Source organism: Amphiura filiformis, chromosome 3 (assembly GCF_039555335.1).
Source record: "Amphiura filiformis chromosome 3, Afil_fr2py, whole genome shotgun sequence".
Lineage (NCBI taxonomy): Eukaryota > Metazoa > Echinodermata > Ophiuroidea > Amphilepidida > Amphiuridae > Amphiura > Amphiura filiformis.
Window position 1 is genome coordinate 81,241,658 of NC_092630.1, and position 19,000 is coordinate 81,260,657.

General features: G+C 37.1%; 1 long non-coding RNA gene across 1 annotated transcript in view; it reads left to right on the plus strand.

The window, feature by feature from the left end:
• Window positions 1–18,548, plus strand: part of LOC140147781 (uncharacterized) — a 56,801-nt gene extending 38,253 nt beyond the window's left edge. The window contains exon 3 of the long non-coding RNA XR_011858407.1: window positions 18,298–18,548. This is a non-coding gene — a long non-coding RNA (uncharacterized lncRNA). The remainder of the gene's footprint in view (window positions 1–18,297) is intronic.
• Window positions 18,549–19,000: the final 452 nt, after the last annotated feature.

The following is a 19,000-nucleotide window of genomic DNA, read 5'->3' on the forward strand; positions in this document are numbered from 1 at the left end:
AGTTCCATTAATTATATCATGCAAATAACAATGAAAAACAAAAGCAGTTCATCACTTCTTTCAGCAATTTAGTTGATATGGTGTATTTAGCTTTGTTTTGTTCTCTTTTTTTTACAGGAAAAACTCAACACATGTAGCATTTAATCATAGGTTTTTTATTTGTTTGTGTTTGCTGTGGTGTTTTCAAAGTATGTCACTGGAATATTGGTGAACAAATGTTTTGTCCAATAATTATGCAAATCCATCTATTTGTCTCCAAATTATGTTTTTGTAGTAATAATTGTGAATGGTTGCACAAAGATGAAAATACTTTTCCTGACATTTAAACCTGTGCTGTATTTAAAATCTATGATTATACAAAAAGTTGGGTCTGGAGGAAGGATCACTGGGGTGGGTGTGAAATGATGAGACAAGTTATCCCAGGAATGGCAACAAACAATGTCCCAGTATTAGACTCCTATGATTTAAATTAAACCTACAGCAATGACAATAACACAACATTGTTTTATGAGCCGAGTCTTGCATGCAATAAACATAAACCACAAACATATTACATCTCTTCCTTAGCCTTTGTTTCTTTTCATTTTCATATGTTTCTGTAGTCATGTGATATGAATGTGGTCTGTGATTAATAGCTCTTTGTTTTCCCATATCATGACTTGAACATACCCATAGCTTTGTGGTGTATTGTGTTCAGCACAAGGGAGGATGCCATGGGGATACCTGTAAATAACCAACAGCAAGTTAAAACTTGTGAGTCAATGACTTCTGCCTGTGTTCCTTTATTCCAGACCAACAGGATTTTCACCTTTCCTTGTAGCCATTTTCTCCTACGTTTTTTACAGCAGAATCTTGTAGTATTTTCTTAAAAACTTGTTCCACTAATTGGAAGTACCTAGAATGCTGGTAATTTGTTCTGTGATGGGAATAATAAGCCAGCAATCAAGTTGCTAAACTCACCTGAAAGAAATTATTTCCATATAATTATGTAAACCTGATTAAATTAATGTTTATACATAGTTCCATCTCAGAGCACATTTTCATTCTCATGTTCTCAGCAGTTTGATGAATAAATTGTGTACATGTACAGTACACAAAAAACTAAGACCCGGTCCACACGAGTGTGTTTATTCCCGTCGATTATGATTGTGTCATAATCGTATTATGATATTAGTACCACGTGTCCTCTCAATGTCGTCGGCATACTACAATCTTGTCATCATTCACAAATTATGAACATTTCCATCATTGGGCCGGTTTCTAGCATCATCGTGTCGTAATTGCTGATGAAAATTACATGTGTGTACGCATTTTGTCTTGTATTTATGTTTACTCAGTGGGCTTCATAATTACCATAGCGTGAATTTATTATGACACAATGACCAGGTACTGACCGTGTGGATGCTCTCATCATTCATGTATCATAATCGGGTATAAATACTGGCTGGGTCTAAGTGTCTACAATGTATATTCTATAAAAGCTATGTGCAGTAACAAATTCTGATAACCAAACCTTTCAACAACATAAGATATGGGGATTCTTCCCTTTTAAGGGTATTTTTTATTTCAGCAATATGGGATTCACGAAATAACTTAATAAACCATACCATCCCAATTTATTTCTAAACTTGATACATTTGAGTATCCCAATATATGTTTGAGAATCTTCATCTCCTGTACTGATGTTAACTGGTCTTATAGGGAAGGGTTCTCCCTGTTTGATGGGATGACTTGATGTGTCTTGATATGGTGAAGCACTCACCCTCATACCCATACCTTGTGTCTCATTAATAGCTGATGACAAGAGGGTGGGAAACAGTGGGAATTCTTAAATTTAAATAATTAATTTTCCAGTCAAATTCTTCAATTTAGAGTAAAATGACACAAGCCGTGTTCAGACGCATGGGTTTACACCCGGCGGAAGGTCGGAGGATGGTCGTGGTAAGCGCTGGTCGGCGGAAGGTCGTGGGAAATGTCGGAGTAGTGCCAGTGTGAACGCTAGTCGTGATAAGCTCCTCCGACCTTCCCACGACCGATTTACTCCTGACTTTTGTCAGGAGTAACGCATAAACACGACCTGGTTGGTCGGAGTAGTTGCCAGTGTGAACAAGTATAACACGACCAGTCGGAGTAAGGGGAACTTTCACAATGAGCTGGTGACGTTTTGTTTGCTTTTGGGAAAGATCACCATTAAGCAAGATGCAAATAGTGCTCGATGCGATGTTCATCAATGCACCATTTCATACTTTTTCATCATTCTATTTACCACTGAGCTCCGCGCTGTTGATCATGTTGATGGGCAAACAGTAGTGATGCAAGGGGTAGGCGTGGAGAAATTAGTAGTATAAAAATGTCGAAAAAGAGTGTTTAAAAGCAGAAGAACAAATTGCGGCTGACAAATAAAAAGTAAAACACTGTCAGCATGCAGCAATTTGTTTTGATCAATAAATGAACAAATTTCGTTTGGGCGTTTCGATGATACTCAATCATATTGGAACTCGTGCCACTTGTTGAAAGCAACCAGGCGCGGATCCAGGCATGGGCACACTGGGCCCGTGCCCCCCCCTTTTCGAGGGTCCTATTTTTTATTTTTTTTTACAATTTTGTTGGAAAAAAACCCTTTGTTTGGCTTTACATTTTTACATGTTTTATGGAAGATATAAATCTCAATTTGTTCATGATAAACGGCCTCCCATGCCGTGGCGGATCTATGCAGGGGCACACCCCGGACCGTGCCGTCCCCTTTCATGGTCCATAAAATGGCTTTAATTCGGCCTTTATTTTCAATTTTTTCCAAATACTGAGGGGATGCCTCTTCCCTCAGACACCCTCGAGGCCTCCCTCCGCAGACGGATAAAGAAGTGCCCACTTAGGCTTCTGCTTTGGACCAGTCGCGGGGCAGATGGAAGGGCACACTGGCAATGAGGAAAGGAGAGAAGAAAAGGGGCGAAAAGCTGCGAAAATGAGAGAAGAAAAGAAGAGAAATGGAGAACAAGAGAAAAACAATATTTGCACGTAATTGAGTAGGCCCAAGCCTTCTTATCCATGTTATCTGTGATTATTTTAGGCATTGCTTGAAGGCGGGTCCTTTGCCCAAAACCCTGTGAATTACTGCGGGCCCGCCGATACGCAGGGCCTGTCACATTTTGTCACCAACATATCACATCCAGCTGTATATTAAGACGACTCAATGCTGACTTCAACATCAATCCGTGCATGCTTTAGTAGGCCTAAGTCCAATAAAGTGTAATATTTAAAATTTTGCAAATTGAGTTAAAGCAATGATAATAGTGTAAAAATATGCACCAAATGACTTAAATGGGACCTTCATTTTGCAAAATTTTCCACCTTCTGAGGGAAATAAACTGGTAGCGTTTTTAAGCTTTCTGTTTTGGACATCCATTACACTTTATGTTTTAACATGTTTAAGCAATAATATAACCTAATAATTAGGCCTACAGTAATCATGGTAATAGTAGTGAATAATGGTCTACGAGTGGCTTCAATTGGACCTTCATTTTCACACATTTTCTAACTTCTCAGACACCCTGTGCATATGCATATTAAAGAAGTTGCCATTTTCACTTCTGCTTTGGACACCAGACCCTTTATGTTTAAAGCAATAATTTACACATTTAGTAGTGAAAATGTGTCGATGAATAACTTCAATTGGGCACAAATATTCGGCTTTTTCAAATTGAAAAATTACAAAATACACAATTCTTCCTTTTGAGGGGGACACAACCTCCCTCAGACACCCCCTGCGTATATGCATAAAGAAGTTACCCTTTTCGCTTCTGCTTGCTTCGATTTTCATTATTTAAATCAATAGGCCCTATATTATTGAAAATAAACACTTTGATGTTTTGCAAAAGTTCATTCTACAAATTATAGGGCCTATACTTTGAATTGAAAACGTGCTTGATTTGTTGTTGAGTTATGTATACGCTTTTACAACATCCCCCTCAGACACCCCCCTTGAGTATGCATAAGGAAGTAAACCCTTTCGCTTCTGCTTTGGACACCCAAACCAAGAGTTATGTTAAAGCAATAATTTACACAATAATAGTGAAAATGACAAATGACTTCAATTGGACCGTCATTTCACAAATTTCTGCTTTTTCAAATTAAAATTCTAGACAATAATAGTGCCAAAATGGTCCACCAAATGGCTTCAATTAGGTTTTCATTGTGCAAAAGTTTCGCACTTCTGAGGGGGGAACATCCCCCCTCAGACACCCCCTGAATAATAGTGACAAAATGGTCCACCAAATGGCTTCAATTAAGTCTGTATTTTGTAAAAGTTTCTCACTTCTCAGGGGGGTCAGACACCCCCCTGCGTCGCGCTTTCGATTATTATAAGTTTGTGCCCCCCCTTTCCAAAAATCCTGGATCCGCCACTGAAAGCAACGACATGTATGCAGCACTGCGACTTTACTTCCAGAAGTTACTCCGAGTATTCAATGGTCCCCTGCGAAGGTCGTGTTAAATTTGTCTGCAAGCCCGTGGTAAAGTAGTCGGAGTAAGCGTGTGAACGCGTGCGTGTGAAATTAAGTAAATTCTTTGGAATGTCGGTGTAAATTTACGCCGACTAGTACCCACGTCTGAACATGGCTACAGACACAACATGAGGAGTACTTGTACAGGGCTAACAATGAGTACAAACTTATTATTGATAATTAATTAACTTGAATAATTATTTTTGCAGATAAATTGTTGGCTCTGTGTCTGTTGTGTTGGTGACATGGCAATAAGTAACAGTGGGAAAGGTTGACTTGTAATAATTGACATACCAATATTTGGTGTCTTTTGTATGGAACCAACGAGCCAGGATGAGAACTCTCTGATATTATTGTTCCCTTCAGTTCACCAAAATGGTTGAATTTGAACTCTGTTTGACTTTTGATTGCATTTTTATGTAATGAAGGGAATGAAATGCCATTCAAAATAAAGAAAAAAGAATAAAAAGTAATTGAATGGAGTTATGAAGTCAAATTACTTTAACCACAAAATGACACCCTGATTAAAAATGGTACTTTAGACATAACTAGAGCGATAACCGCACCATAGCTGAACCATGTGGCTTCGGCAGTATTGCATTTAAATTGCAGCTGAATTGAAGCATTTCGAAAACTTGACATTTGACCCCTTTATTGCCCCTTAATGACCTTAAATGAATTTTAAAATATTTTAAACATGTTTAGAATGTCATAAGGATCATTGCATATAAATTTCAGCTCAATTGGAGCATTTTGAAAAACTTGACCTTTGACCCCTTTATTGCCCCTTAATGACCTTAAATGAATTTTAAAATATTTTTTAAATGTTTACAATGTCCTAAGGATCATTGCATATAAATTTCAGCTCAATTGGAGCATTTTGAAAAACTTGACCTTTGACCCCTTTATTGCCCCTTAATGACCTTAAATGAATTTTAAAATATTTTTTAAATGTTTACAATGTCCTAAGGATCATTGCATTTAAATTTCAGCTCAATTGGAGCATTTTGGAAACCTTGACCTTTGACCCCTTTATGACCCCTTAATGACCTTAAATAAATTGTTAAATGTTTTAAACATGTTTAGAATGTCATAAGGATCATTGCATTTAAATTTCAGCTCAATCAGAGCATTTTCGGTTAAAATGACCTTTTTGACCCCTGTGACCCCTGGATGACCTCTGACGTTTGGAAATATTTTTATTATATTCTTTATGTTTTCCTCTTTCATATGACACCACTCATGGGGTCATACCTTCGTGGCATTTAGAGATATGTCCATTTCAGACCAAATGGTTAGTCAGTAAGCTAGTAAGTAAGCTAGTAAGTAAGCTAGTAACATTCACTCATATAGGCTGATACCATTTCATGGTTCAGCAAAAAGGAATGGGGGTAAGCTTATTTTACTAACTTAACCATTTTTGTAACTATGCTCTTTATGCAGTCCCCTTCAAGAAGAAACACAGATATCATTTACATTATTTAGACATGTCACAAGCAGGCCCGTACGCAGGATTTTTTTTAGGGGTGCGGATTTTCAAAAAGTGGACCTTTTTCAGGGGGGGGGGCGGTTTTTGTGAAAAGTGGACTTTCTTCCCATAATTTGGATCTTTTTTTGACCAAAAAAGCATAAAAACCTGTTTTATATACTTTTGCACCTTTGTTTTTGGGGGATGGTGCGGCCGCACCGCCCTGCGGCCTGATCACAGGCAATAAACAAACATTAAAAAGGTGATACATGGGTGACATTAAGAAATACTAATCACATAATCACATTAGACCAAATAAAAAAATAAACATGTTTCACATCCCCTCCTGCTTCCTTTTTTGAGGTTTCTTCAATTTTATTTTTATTTTTTGAAATAATTTCAGTTATAACTTTAGGAAGTAGAGATGCTTTCTATAGCCTTGCTAATATATAAGAAACACTTGTACATTTGTATAAGGTTTTGTGATAGTTAGAGGGGCGTGTCTCTCAGAACAAGAAATAAAAACAGGCCTCCTTTTTCCAGGCATTATTGTATACGCTAAAACAGCTCAAATTATGGGTATTTACACCGATTTTGAAATAAAAAGCCCCTCTTCCTCCTTTTTACCACAAACCCAGACGTGAAACATGTTTTTTATTTTACTTGGCCTTATATTCATATTTGGTCAAAATGTTCCCCTGGTAAAATAATTTTGAAAAAAGGATTCAATAATTATGTTATCAGACATCGGTTGCCATGGAAACAAATTTAAAGGTAAAAATTTGCGCATCGGAGCGCGTAGCACTTGCGCCGCGTAAAAACAATACAATACATAACAAATGCCATACATGCATTTGCATAAAATGTATAGGGCCTAGACCTGATGAACTTGATGACCAATAGCTTGATGCTCAAAAGTTTAGTGTCCTTTTCATATATTGGTTGAAAAGTTATATTTTAAGTGTCCTTTTCATACAGGTTGAAAAGTTCATATTTGTCACCCAGTGTCAATATGACCTAATCTGCTTGATAGACCATCTATATATTCCAGAGGGCAATTCATCTAGTTCAGCATAAAACTGTCTCCAATCCAGCAATCAAAATATTCTTGAATGCACAGATGATCATATTAATATTCACAAGAGGGATATCTAGGGAGGATCCACTGTGTGGGATGATCCTTTAATCTGAAGAGACAGGATTTGTATAGAATGATAAGAGGTTTACTCCTACAATCTCTTGAAATTATATGATACAGGACAAGTGGGTTAATTCAGTTTGGGTTGATCAATCAATCTTGAATTGATCAATAAATTTTTATGCAATATGTCATGGTCTGGAGATGGAAGAAAGAGATAAAATCTTATTTCTTTCTTTCTTCCATGGTCTGGTTGTGTTGTAGGACTAGCAGTATCTACTAGGAAAAGAGGATTATTATACTATTCATAGAACTTACCTTTTTACCTTTGATACCACTTCACCTTCATCTTCTTCTGAGATGATGGTCACGATAGTGTGACAAGGTGGGGGGGGGGCTTTTTTGCCCATTTAATAACTCAATTTGCTCACCTTTTTACCTTGGATACCACATCACCTTCATCTTCTTCTCAGATGATGGTCACGATAGTGTGACAAGGTGGGGGGGGGGCTTTTTTGCCCATTTAATAACTCAATTTGCTCAAAAAAAGTGGGTAATGAAAACCTTTTCAATTTGCTCAGTTGTTTAATTATCTTGAAATAATTAGACAAATGCATCTGGAAGGCTGACAGAAAAATCAAACACAGTTTAATCAGATTTGTCCTCCATACAAACCGAGAGAAAACTGGGGTATTGGTTGATCTGAAAAGCTTCCAACCTGTTAAAATTTATGCAATATCAGAAGCATACATATAAAGGGTTATATACAAAATGAGACAAAAGGACAATTATGACAATTCATTCAAATTTTGTGTTTCTAAATTGCCACTCCAGCAGGTTTCGGTATATCACATGCACTAAGTAGACAGGCTGGCTATACTTGAGCACTACTGATGAGGCTCAGGCTAATTAGGCATGGATCGTGATCTATGGCCTAATGAAATTAATGCAGCTCAGTTTTTTTTACGTCACTCTGATAGAGATGCGGGAAATAAACAACATGATATATGCGCACACTGATTTTGACCCATATTCATTTAACCCCAGTCATGTTTTGTAATTGAAATTGAATCATGTTAATGGACAACATAAAGACAAGTGTAATACTGCAAAGCACTCAAGACATACAAATGAATGAATATAATCACATTCATGAATATTAGGTTGACTAATTGGTAATAATTTTAGCAATAAACATATAAATGGTATTTAGTTGCTGCCTATATTAGAAAACAGTAGACCTTAATTAAGTACCACAAACTGTTCACCTAAAATTTGATCTTTTAACCATTTACCAATTCAAAAACATTTTGTCAAAATTATGTTTTTGGTAACTGCATGATTATTTTATTTGTATTTTAATTTAATACCTTCAGAGTATTAGCTATTAATTTTCTGTATTGTGTTTTAAAATTGTATGCATTAGATATTTCTTTATCTTATATATTTAATTTGTATGTTTTGTATGTATTAATAGTAATTGTTCCTGTAAATCAGGGCCTTCTTGGAAAGCAGTGCTAGACACTGAAAGTTGTAACCCTGTATAAAGAAAGCGTAAGAAATAGATTATCATGAAATAATATTAAATATTTGCAGAATCCTTGGATTGGTAGATATTCTGAGATGCAAAAGTGCATTTTGCATTAATTGTGTCTGTATGCAACAAAGCATGATGATGGCAGATAACTGAAAAGTGTCCTTTCCTTTGTCTCTTTCATATTTCGCAGACAAGCTGCTTGTGATTTCCTAGAAAATCGTGAAATTCTTTTTTTTTTTTAAACATAAGCCTATTTAATTGTGCCTTCATTTAAAAAAAATTCAACCACAATTTTGATAGTGAAAAATTCTCATTTTCATATAATGCATGTGTTTGTGAAGTAAAAGAAAGAAAAACATCAAGACCAATCATTGAAATAATAAAATGCAATAAATAACATAATAATTCTGTGTTGATAACTAAGTAATGATGTTGTGATGCAGGATGAGTACATTAATTAACCCTATACTAACCATACCCATGTTCTTTTTGCTATCGGAAGAGAAAGAAGAAACGAAAAACGAGAGAAAATGAACAAAGAAGTCACTTGGTACCGGGATTCGAACCTTGGACCCCACGCATGCCACGCAGAAGATCACTGGCCTGTAGCCACAGGGGGTATGTTGGCCTGGCCAGTGATTCTGTGGGTATATATGACTTAAGCTGATTACATCATCGCATCACATGGAATGCATGCACGAGGGTTAAGGCAGGGTTTAGGAGGCCTAAATCTAGGAAAAATATGTTAACTAACCCTAACCGTACCCATAGTTTTTTGTTATCGGATTTGAAGCTCGGACCCCTCGCATGCCTAACAGAAGATCACCGGCATGTAGCGATGGGTGTTACGCTGGCCCAGCCAGCGACTCCCTGGGTATATATGACTTAGGCTGATTGTGTCATTGCATCACATGGAATGTATCACGAGCAGTGATTTTAGTGAGTTTTAGTGAGACCTGGAGCTACCTGTTGGGTTAAGCCCGGTCCTGACTCCACATCGCAGTGCGATGCGATGCTATTAAAACTGTAATCTGAGACAAGTTTTTACAAGCTCAGTGGTGAAAATTCTCATCGCGCGGTGGAAATTTCGGTCCACGATGGAGTTGAACAATGTTCAACTTTTTCGCACCGCACTGCGATATCGCAGCCGTGCATGCTTCTAATTGGCTGCTGGAAAATCAAAGTCGGTAGAATGACCTTAAAAGGAGATACAGACCCCACATGCTTTTAAAAAATATCGCAACAGCGTGTGATGAAATTAAAATGTACATTTTAATTTCATCGTGCGATGCTGCGATGTTTTAAAAGCATCACATCGTGCTGCGAAGTGGAGTCAGGATCGGGCTTTAGGGTTAATACTGAGACCTTTTCAAAGACAGATGCCGTTTCTTTATGGATGACCCAGTTTATAATTACGGTTCATCAATGCTAATACAAACACAGCTATATAGCCTGAACACAAATCTGCATGAAACACACTATTAAGCATATGGGGTATGTCTTGTGTAAGAGATTGATGTTTACATCTGTAACTTAATTTTTGTCAAAATTATTTGTACTGAAAAATGACAAACATTTAATTGCTCTTTTGCAAATGCCCCCAGTCAGAACTCTTTCCCCCAGTTTCCCCTAGTAATATTTTACATACGTAGAGAATCTCTCTACTGTCTATGGTATTTGAGAGTGTCAGAGCTCTGTCATTCAAAATGTTCAACATACCAGTTTATGTAATTTTAAATATTTTCTATAATTGTAAAACAATCTGATTTGAATTTGTTTGTTGTTATCTGCTTATGAAGCATATTTTGATTATAAGCTGATCATACCGTGACTCCCATGCAGGTTTATACTGTACATTGACACGTTGCATGTGATCATTCTATGGGAAAACCAGTCAGCATGGATTTACTAAAACCCAACTTGAAAATCAGCTGATATCAGTGATTTTCTCACAATTCAACCTGTCTGGGTCGATGGTCACACAAAAGTTTTCCCAGGGTAGATAAATGTAAGGAATGCATACTGCTGAACTCTGGTTAAGTTCGGGCAGCCTTTCTTCTCTCACTCTATTCTTTTTGGCTCAAATCTTCTGGAATGTTATGTCTATTATAGTCTGAGTTTTCAATGATTTGGATAATAAATTGTTTTGGTTCCCAGGGCCCAGATTTAAGTTAAGTGGGTGTGGCAGTAGTAAAATCAGCTGATCGGTCAAATCAGTTTTGGAATGATTTGAACAAGTAGATTTATTTTGCAAATTATAAAAAAAAAGTTGGTATGTGAAGTTGAGAACTTGTCACCAAAATATTGATGAAATCTATCGTAACCTATCAGTTGGTACAAATCTTGCAGCCACCTTGTGTGTTGAATCAGAAATAGTCATGCTAGTGAGTGGTAGTGGGTTTCATTGTAAAATTTTGATGCAGTTTTTGAACAAAATGTATGAGAATGGATGATGCAAACTTGAATAACTTCAATTGCCTTGCATACTGCGTAAGTTTCTTTGAAAGCAGTCAGTCCCATATGTTGTATGAACACAACAGTGAAAATGACTACCAACCATCTGGTTCTAGGCCAACATTCTGATTCTGGGGAATTGTGACATGTATATACCTATCATACCAAGTTACCAACTCCTGGAAAAAAAGATACTTCCTCAATCATATGCATAACCTAGGCTCAGTGATTGAGCCAAGGGGAAGTCCCTGTCTTCATTGTGTCGTTATTTTGTTTTCAAACACACAGTTAAGACAGAACTTGTTCTTTATATTAAAACTGCCTATAAAATACTAAATGTAATTTTGATACAAGGAGCTGGTGTTTTCAATATGTTTGGGTGTGCCACTGTGTGCTATACATGTAGCATTACATTAAGAGCAAAGTCTATTCAGTACAGCCTATTGTAACATTCCCAGGGTTTAGTAAACACTTTTTTCCTGTGTTATGTTGTTGGGTTCATGTACATTTTGTATCGCTTCCAAGAATTCGCTATCTGACACGCAAGCATAATTAGATCCTGATCATAAAGGCCTAAGTGGATCAAAGTACATCATTTGGCAAATTTCACTTTCCCATTTGAGTCCATTTCAAGCTAGTAATTTAAATGCCCGGTCAGAATCTCTTGTTTCTTGCTGTTACAAAACACATGTATTTTTAGTTTGTGAAAGAATTGCTTGGAACACTCATGTGAATGAATTATTTCATATGTTTAATCTCTAATGTATTATGTCATTTCCTTTGATTCCATTCAGTAATGAGAAAATGTAGCTAAAAATATGTTGTACATTAATGAAATTGCAACTACACAAATGGGAATAAAGTATGTTATTCATGTTCGTTACACAACTGAAATTGTCATCTTCAGTGTCTGTTCCTTTGCTTTGCTTTATTTAATCCACAAAATGGAGAAAATTAATCGCAACATTTTCCCCAAGTCATACGAGTCAGTCGTATTTACAATGTTTAAATTATATTGCTTAGTATGCAGGCAATGCTTGCCAAATAAAGGCCTTAGTAAGCACTAGACCAATTTGCAATGTTTTTGTTTTACACACTCATATTCATAATAATCACTAGCTGCATATTTCTTTGTTTTTTGTTTTTACTACAGATTTAAATTTTACCAAATTGTTTTCATCTTTGCTGATTAATTTAGTGTGCAAAGGAAATACTTCAAAATATGTTTGTTTGTTTGTTTGTAACAGGTTTTTTAGTAATATTAATGGTTCAACCAGCCTGCATCCTTCCCAGTTTATTTGTTTCCTTATTTGATTTGAACTCCACATACCTACACACAAGCATTATTGATGCTTCAGAGAATGCTTTGTTGTCCCACTCTAGTGCAAACTGTCCGGGTAACTGTGTCAAAGGTACCAACTGTTGGAGCTAAAAATAGCCATATATAAAGCTTGCGGAATCATTGTACCAGTGCCAGTGTGGCACCAAACTCGGTTAGGGTGTGTATCTGAGCATAGCTCTCTCTATGCTTGCAGTTCAATAAAGGCAATGTGCAAATTTTAAGGCCAATCATAAAAGGGTAGGTGTGTGTTTGCATTTTACACACAGATGAGTAGGTATAAATTTGCAAATATACTCAACAAGGTTTTAGGACATTCCACTAGTGATGATTACATAGCAACAATGTAAATTGCCTTTCAAATTGGGTTACCTCACCTGCATTTCAAACAGACACCACCCAAGTTGGATAAGTTAACCCCAACCAAAGTCAATCCTGACTTGTGATCTCATAATATAAAGCATTGCTTGTCTAAAATCCTGTCCTTATTTGACTTTGTAAAATCTCGTCCTTATTTTTACTTTTATTACCGTAATGAATTTGTTTTTCAGAAAAACTTCTTTGTCTGACCTAGCAAGTTGCTCACAATGCCTTTTGTCTCCAGGATATTTGATAATGATCAAAATATGACATTTTGTTTTACTGCCACTGACTATAGATTGGTACTCAATTTGTAAATTTTGTATAGCAATATGTGGAGTGTTCAGAGCTTTGAAATTCTCAAATCTACAAAATTAATGGTCTGATAATAAACTTTGTTGCACTTTTCAGAAAAGTGCTGTGCCTTTTTGATGAAACTTTTTATGGTCTATTAATTGAACTGTATAGACATTGTAATTGTGATGTAAATAACAAGTTATCATGTTCTAGTTGCATGTAGTCTGTGCTACAGACTGTGTATCCTATATTACCCATAGGGAGAGAAACTACTGGGAACAACACATTCTTGGAAACCATAGTGGCTACGCTTGCTGCTCGCTTCACTCACTATTCGAAGGCATCGCAGTTTGCGAACGGTCCTAGTTCTAACTACTCGCCACGAATCTGCTCAATGTTGTGGCTCATCCCCCTCAATTGCGAGTAGTCTTTGACAAAGACTAGGTTGCATGATGGTGTATTTGTTGATTTTGCTCTTTGGAAACTGGGATAACATGATTTGTTATTTCACATTGAGTTGTGTTTGTGTGTCAACCTGTTGACATGTGTCCATGCCAAGCATACCAAAACTTGTTTACTGTTTAGAAACCACTTGCACAAACATGACTTGTATTTAATTATGTGAGGGACAAACATGACTTGTATATACTATAGGCCTACTTGTGAGTGGTTGGTTAGCAATGTCATTCAGTGGGTGAGGAAACAGTCATGAGTTTCAAACATGGAAGTCTGAAATAAGAAAAATAAACTAACAGGAAATTTTGGTTGCTTGTCACAATTTTTAGTTGTCTAAATAAGAAATTTAGGCCCAAATGCCTACTTTTAGGTACATTTTGTCCCGTAGAAAGTAAAAGCCATGGCCACAGCGGTTCCGAGTCCGACGGGCCTGATAACAATGAAATACTTCAACAAACTTTTTAGGGGGGAATTTCCATTGTCTGACTACTTTATCACTTTTCAACAGGAGGAACACTTTTAAATATAGGCCCTAATACTGCAAATTCAAGATGTACCGGTACTTAGCAATCAGTGAAATCATCATCAAGACCTTGGCGAATACTTTGCAGCAAAAAATTTGCATCATTGAATCGAAGTATGAATCAGGCTCAAGTTTAGTAAGGGACTAACATGCCATTCTTTGCTATCAGGAAAAATAGAAGCTATCAGAATTTGTTTAAAACTCTTGATGACATTAAGTTCATTTTTCCAGTATATTACACATGATATAAAAAGATTTTTACATATTATACCTTCAAGGAATCATGCCACCTATATAGACACATCATTCTATTTGTCCATGTGCCGATCATGAGATTAGATTCACAGGTTGATGTTTAGTCACATGTACACTGGGCATATAGGCCTACCAGAGAAGATGAGAATCATCTTCTCTGGGCCTACATAACATCATGTAGTCCCTGCATGATATAACCCACAGATCAAATAAGCCTCTTATAACATGTTTAATGACCCATTTATTCCTTCATAAATTGCAAGTCATTTATTTTAAGCCAAGTTTTCTATTTTGGGAGTGGACTTTGTGTTGTATTGTACTATCACTTGATAACAATGCCCAGCTAGATGGTCAAAGGTAAACTGGGTCATCATTAGGCAATCCTTGCACAATGAGTCTTATCTTTTAGATGTTAGCTGATGTACAAGCATACAGTCCATGGTTCAAGACTAGGACAATAAACTTCTGTCTTCATGATATAATCGGGCAATGGACTTTGTACAAGCTGGTGTCCAGTACAAGGATTGTATTTATTTGTGTGTACCATGAATTAGGATAGTTTACTTTTGATCAAAATTGACACAACCTTGTTGTTGAATAGAAGTGGTCAGCAATTAGTGTTTAAAGAAAATACAAAAACAAGAAGTCAAAAGAATACAACACCAAAGGGCATGTGAGACAATTGAACAGTTGAGAGACCTTTTGTGATTGCTAGCAGAGCTATGAATGCTCATGAATGAAGTAATTTTATTAGTAAAATGAGTGCAAGGTGATACATGCAAATCACATGATCTTCAACTTGATGTTCTTTCAGGTTCTTTGAAACCTAGGGGAGGGGGGTCACATCATAAATTTTTGATGGGCATGCTCCCCCAGAAATATGAGGTTGCGGGTCTTTGTGAGCTGACAGCATACTGGTTAAAGGGGGTCTTTTGGAGCTGCAGACTGTCAAAATCAAGGGTCTTTATTAATATTGGCATGGTTGAAATTCACCAATCTTCCCCATTCTCTAGCCTATTGGGAGCTCTTACTGGAAAACCACATTTTCTGATATATCCTGAGATGTGTGTGTATGTGTGCAAAAGGGGAGGGGTCATAAATGTTTCTGAACCAAGATGGATAGGACTCATAGAAATGACTCTGCACTTTTCATATTTGGGAGGGACTCCCTTGCAAACAAAATGACATTTCCCATAAAAGTATCAGTATTACATAACTGGCTAAGTAGTTTTTCCACATTCCCAAATCTTACACACAGTTGCATACTCAGATCATTAAAGGTCCAAGTAGAAGTCTCCCAGGGACCTGGGGCAGACAGCTTAAATACCACATTTAAACAGAATGGACTTGACAGTAGCAAGGTCAACATGAACTCTTTCTCTTTCTAGCTTGGGCTCTAACATGCAGTCTGTAATAATATTTTTTGGAAAAGGGACACACATCATCAAATACAGGCCATTTCCTAGCAACTCTTTGTTCAGTCTGAAAGCAACATTATCAGGAATTTTAAGTAGATTTCAATAATATTGTCTACCTAAAATTAGAATCATTTTCATGTTATTTTCTTTGAAAGGACCTGGCCAGATTTTGTGCCATGCAATTTTGTTAGTATGTAAATGGGTATGATGAAATGCCTAGAAAAACCTGGGGAATGTTAGGTAAATAAGAGCCTACACAGCATTGTGTTTGTTACTGAACTTTGATTTGGGATTGTGGATAAAGTAGCTAGAAGCAACATTTATGTTGGGAAAGAGATGTTTGGAGTTGAGTAGAGTGGCACCCAATGAATACTCAAGTGTATTCAATCCCAACGAGTCCCAGACACCCGTTCACCCTTTGATATTTAAATGCTAGACATGGATTCTACATTGCCTTGTATAAAGGATAATGGTTAAAGAAAATGATCCACTGTTTAATTGTTTTTACGTTTGTGGATGCCGTTGTATAAATTGTGTCAGCTAAACAGTGTATAATTAAAGGCACTGAGGGCCCCAGTGAAAGCTTTAAAATTTATACCTATAGTTTAAAAGTGAAGGATAATTCAATTCAATTATCAATAGATATTTTTCAGTTTTTGTGCATAAAAATTTGTCAAAAAGGAAGAAAATAATAGTGCAGAGGAAGCTTCATTCAATTGCATAGAAGTGTCCTGTATGGAAAGCATTGACCTTGTTGACCAAACTGTGACATTTTACCCTTATTACCTTATTTACTCCATTAAACACCCTTGGGGCATGACATTTTACCCTTGTTACCGTATTTACTCCATTAAGCACCCATGGGGGCGTGACATTTTCGAAAGAGGGAACATTTATTCCAGGTCTTTTTACAATGGTAATTCACAAAAAAATCACTGCATGCCAAAATGACGAACTATGAACTTTAGGTCAATGACTTACGAGTTTTTTTCCCGATTCACTTTCGGGTTTGCGATGTCATTTTGGCAATTACCAATCATGCGTAGACCGTGGTAAGCTTAAGTTACATAACATAATATGGAAATGTCAAGGATTTTAAAAACATTTCGGTTAAAAAATCTGTGGGGCATATTAGGGGGAGGGCAACCAATAGAGTTAATGGCAGGCTGTTTTCAGTCTTGTCACTTGCAGGGTATAATTAGCCATTTAAAATAAGCAGGATATTGATCACGATTTTGGGTGCAATGAGCGTGGCGCAATGGTTAGAGTACTTGCCTTTAGTGCATGAGGTCCCGGGTTCGATTCCCGGCGGTGGCGATTTGCTGGGATGTTGACTTGGAAAAAAAAAAGTCTAAAATTAATTGGCAACATCTGTAGATTAAATTCAGACTTCCGCTCTCCCCATGGTTCATTTAGAATTGGGTAAATGAATCATGAAAGTACTCCGCCCTTCGGAGGGGACGTTAAGCCGTCGGTCCCGTGTGCAGAGAGTCATACCTGTACATGTATCTCGCAGCCAGTTTCGAAAAGAGTAGGGTGTTAACCCCTGACTGTTCCTAAGCCGTCCCGGTGTTCAAATGGACCCCAATGGAAATAAGCTTCAATAGAGGCTTTCTTGGGTTATCCAGGGTTGTCAAAACCCGAACAAATCAAACAAATACATTGGGCAAAATACAACTTTAGTTGAAATCATTGTCTCCTAATGATTGTATTCTGCTTCTCTTGAATTCATCGCATCTATATTGCATATGCATTCAGTGCAGTGGAAATATAGGTGAAACAGAAATTGAAAGTGTCAAAGATATCGCTTCTAAATAAAAGATATTAAAACTGACAGGCAATCAACAATGTTGCAGACATCAGTTTCTTTTTCTGATGAAAATAAATAGAAAGTGTATTTTCAGTGCAAAATATCCACAAAGATAGGGAGAGAGAAAATTATGTTTAAACTAATAATGCATGCATGCATGCATGCATTAGAAGACTGGGTGGGAAATTATGTAAGCCTATCATATTTATACATATTATAAAAGCACATTCACTTTCACTTTCAGGTTTTTCAATTTAACTTAAATCTGAGTATATTAGTACAAAATGTTGAAATATGTTTCAAATATCAGATTAATCAGAAAAAGTAGGAGCCAAAAGAAGTCAAGTAACTTGGGAAGTTGGGCAAGTGCAAGGCCTTAGTACAACTAGGGATACGAGCAGGCCCAAGTTGTAGCATAGGCAGTGGTGTACCAGGACCTTTTCAAGGGATGGGAAGTGGTCAAGACAACTTTCAATAAACTTTGATTGTCAAAATTGGCCTAACAATACAAAACGGGTTAAAATCTTAAATATCAGGGAAGTCAGTATCTCACGGGGGGGGGGGGGGGGGCATAATTTTTTGGGGGGCAACTGCCACCCTTGCTCACCCTTAGATATGCCACTACACTCAATCGTAGACTTCGAGACCACCTCATGATGTCAGTGCCAAGCACTAACAAATTTAGTAATATTTATCCATTTTATAAAAACAATGTCGCCTCTTGTATCACTTATTTTTCACAGAGGACCACACCATGTGAGTACAACCTGAACTTGACCCCTATGGGCAAAACCAACCCAAATTTAACCATGGACATGATGGATTGAGTTAGGAGAACCTTCCCAGCAACCACACAGCAACCTGGTCACTAATGAGTGGAGTGGAATCTGGCCTGATATCAACATCTGACCATGGAAGTATGATCTGACCAATCCAGCTGTGATGTAATGGGATAGGGGAACCCTGCCTGGACAAGACTCACACCCTGTAGTCACAGCAGACGAACACATCTTCCATCATGCTTTGCGAAAATTCTTTCAGTTGCATTGTAGCCACGATGGCGAACAGACCTCAGCACGCCACAATGACCAACGCTGTAGGTTCTATGCACGGTACATGGTACCAATTATGTCCCCGTCCTTCCTAAGACCATCATCACCCATAGTCGGGCGCTGAGTTTTGGTGATCACAGATTCAAAATTTTATGAATTGAATAGACTGTAATATGAATTATCTGTGTTGATTTCAGCATAGACATTTAGTTGTTTTTGATGTGTTAATAGGGCAAGGATGTTGAAATAAATGAGGGGCAATTTTGATACGGTGACCTGCTTTATATTATATAATTCATGTAGTTAATGTGTGTGTACGTACGTGTACTGGCAGTGATATCGACTTTAGATAAACAAGATACACACGATTTGTAATGAAACATGTTGGTGCAAT